Genomic DNA, 3,969 nt, shown 5'->3' with positions numbered 1-3,969 from the left:
TCGAAAAACCAGTTCAAAACAGCGATGTATTGGCTATTCAAGAGCGTGCTTTGCTCATCTGTTCTCTTTGTTAATTGATTCCTGTTGCCCCTTCAGTTGTCTTAAAATCATCTTTTCATTTTCATGTTACCTTCTTTTATTCTACCCACAAAATCGCACCACAAATTATCTTATACCTATATCTATTTACACCAGTTCTTTCATGAAATTAATAGGACTAATTCAATATGGCCCCATGCGAAAATTCAGACTAGTAAGAAAAGAAAAAAGGACAAAAAGAATTCATGTAAAAAAAATGGGGCAAAATGCATCCCGCCCCTTGTGTCATTCGAAATCACAAAATACCCCCTTATTGAAAAATATTTCTCAATATACTCTCCTATGAATACATGTGGATTATGAACAATTAAAAAAATCTATATATATATGAGGCTATGGATGAAACTGAACTAAAGGTACAATAAGATAAAATGGATGTTACCTTTTTGTTCTTTCGATTCGGCAAACTCGTCTGTCAATTGGTCCACTTGAGACTCCAGAATAGAAATCCAATAAAGATATCCACACTGCACTGATTTATATGTCTCATCTCCAACACAAGCCCATTGCCATGGATTGCCGTCTAGAAACCGTGCATGGCGCTAGAAACTAAATAAATATTAGTGTGAATATTTAGACTCTCAAATTTTCCTACAGGTACGATCCTTCTATCTACCATCTCCTAAGCTCAATCTAGGGCATGAAATTTGATGTCAGCTCTCAATATGGACTAGGCATTTATGCTTCAATATTTGAGACCATGTTTTACTCCATTGCTCGGCATAGAAAAAAAATTTTATTCAACCAACCACTATGGCCACAGATTCAGAAAGCATGAAAGCGTGTCCGAGGGCATAGGAGATACTACTGTCACATATTGACAGTGCATGGATCCTTTTTTTGAAACTCACCGTCCTCGCTTAACACTCTCACTGCATTGAACAAGGCTTATGATGAACATATCTGTGACACGATCACCTCTCGCCAGATCCATGATACAACCTTCACGTGTACATGACTACCATGATTCCTTAAGTTTGAGGACTATTCATGTACTATCAGATCCGAAGAATTCCAGTCATATAGACCAAGCCTCCAAGGTTCCATATGATCATTCTCCATGAGTCAATTTCAGTCACTTGACTGCTTTGTTAACTAACCCACTGAAATTGCATAGACATCCAACGTCTGTTGCCGATTAAACACAACACTACCGATTGAATGCAATATTTAGTAAAAGTTCTGTAGGACTCCCGAAGCCTAGCCTCGAGGTCCTCAACTAGAAACATTTCAGACTAACCATCATAAGGTGTTTTTACAGCCGTCACCCAATGCGCAACCAACTACAGAGGTTATCTAATTGATCTATAGGCATCTATTGTTATGTTAAAACGTTGTTTGATGTAATTGGTAAATATAACAGTCAAATATGGCAAGAATGAATACTTACCACATTCATAAGGACAATATTTCTGTAATAAAAATTGTTAAATGATTTTCAAAATCGTCAATTCAATTGCTTTCTGGTAAACTGTCCAATATTTTTTAGTACAAGTTCACTGAATAACTCCATAGAAAATTCTTTATTGGAGTGACAACGTCCAACTTAAGAATTTCTTGAAACAATAATACAATATTAGTCATTAGACATGAAGCACCATTAATGTAGTCTTATATTCGATCTCTTGTACTTTGATTTATTCCTTATACATCAAAGTGATCATAAATGGGATATTTTGAATATAAGCCCGTATGTTTAATACGAAGATCATTGTGTAACACGTCAAGGATTTATCAACTTACTTTGATGAGTAGGAAATCTCCTATGATTTATACTATTTCTTCATTAATAAATTCCTTGGTCAAGGTAACATGACCCTAGACATTCGGTTCCCTAAGTTAACCATCTTAATCAATAAAAATAAGAAAGTGATGCATAGTTATTAAGTGAACAAGGCTTCAACTAGCAATACATGTCTTGGACTTGATCACAAGATAATTGTTGAAAGTCGTCTAAGGTTCTCCACCTTCACCTGGAGATAGGTTTTTATGGCATGTTGCTAGACGTCAACCATGATTAATGAGTTTTCAGAATTAAGGGGTTAATTCCAAAATAATTAATTAATCATTAAGCCACAATATTTGTGGATTCCTGAGTATCACTAGAGTAAATCTAAGGGTCAGAAATTTACTTGGAGAAGCTAATCTTCTAAAATCTCAATTAATTCAATGGTAGAATTAATTTCATATCACAGATCAATTAATTCAAAGGTTGAATTATACTGTGTCAAGAATTACTTAAGTAATATAGTTAATTATTTTCTGAGATCAATTAATTTAAAAAATTAAATAAATTGTGTATAGAAATTAATTGAATTAAATTGATACATGTATAATTTAACTAGATAAAAGCTCAAAAAGAAAAAAATAAAATTAATTGATGATAGCAATTAAATTAGTTCTCAATTAATGCATTTGAAATTTTTTACCGTTTGCGGTTCTGTATTTTGAATAAGTAGACGTTGGTTTACGTTCTGTTGTTTACTTGGGTTAGCATTTTCTTGAAAAGTTCTCAACGGATTTTCAAAAATCAGTTTCTTGTTCATTTTTCACTCTGTTTGTGCTCTCACTTGGGTTTAGCCCGTAATTTCTTGAGCCTTTGATTAGTTATGAGCCTTCTTGGCATGGTTCATATGAATTTTCTCAAAGAATTCAGAGGAAAAAGAGATGGGGTTTTCAAGAAATGTGGGTCCCCCCGCCCCCACAAGAAATGTTTAGTGATGAGAAAGAAACATTACATCGTAGCATGCTTTCTTCTGTATCTTGGTATGGTCATAATTACGTGTATTTTCTTTGTTTTTTTGTGGTGATTTTTAACAAGAGTGCTTGGTTCTTCTTGTTTCTTACAGGTGTGGGACCAGAATGGTGTCTCAGAGTGTTTTGACGTTCTATATCCTTCAATTTTGTGCTTTGATGTTTTTATCATCATTCAACAAATTATACTGTGAAAGGGAAAAAGAATCTTGATTTGTTTCTTCTTTAACAGTCTCACAGTGCTTGGTTTTGGAGTCAACATACTGACTCTGGTTATGGTTGTGGTGCTTGGCGATTATTAATAGGCGCCAGAAACAATGGAAGAGGGTATGCCTATGGACTTGATCTTCTTTATCTCTGTTTTCTTGGATGAATTATAGACTTGCTTTTTTCCGGGAGTAAAATTGAATGCCAAAGTTTAAATTTCGATGTTTAATTCTCTTTATTTCCATCTTCATTTTAATTTTGCAATGGAACTTCATATATGTATAGTGCTGAAAAACTAATACTGAAAGTGACCCATTTGTGCGTATGCAATTTTGGTAAGTAAAGCTGAGTGCCAAGAAAGTAAAGAACTAAACTTTCACTAAAACTGATAAAATTCTTGTATACAAAACAGAGGGTGTACAGTCCTTTTTATAAGCGGAAGGACAGCAACTAACTTTCCAACTAACAGTAGGGAAGGGTCAAACAAAACGGAAAGGAGAAAACGTAATTTCCAGAACACGTCTTTATAAGTGAAAACAACTTTTCCCTGCGCCTGTTGTTTCTTCCTCTGTTCTTCTTTTCTGCAACCTGCTGCAGCTTCATGCTGTTATGAAGCTTAAACTCTTTCAAGAACACGAACTTTAGCAGCCCCCTTGCAAGCTGGAATTGCATCTTTAGTGATCAAACCAAGCTTGGAGTATAAATGTGAGAAGGACTTTCCCGTTAGAACCTTAGTGAACAGATCCGCTACCTGTTCTTTTGAAGCCAAATAGGCAGGTGAAATGAGTCCTTCTTTGTACTTATCACGCACAAAACCAAGCTTGTAAATGTGAGAAGGACTTTCCCGTTAGAACCTTAGTGAACAGATCCGCTACCTGTTCTTTTGAAGCCAAATAGGCAGGTGAGGTG

Source organism: Sesamum indicum, linkage group LG15, assembly GCF_000512975.1.
Source record: "Sesamum indicum cultivar Zhongzhi No. 13 linkage group LG15, S_indicum_v1.0, whole genome shotgun sequence".
In the NCBI taxonomy this organism is placed as follows: Eukaryota; Viridiplantae; Streptophyta; class Magnoliopsida; order Lamiales; family Pedaliaceae; genus Sesamum; species Sesamum indicum.
The sequence above is the reverse complement of the archived record's forward strand: the minus strand, read 5'-3'. Positions refer to the sequence as shown.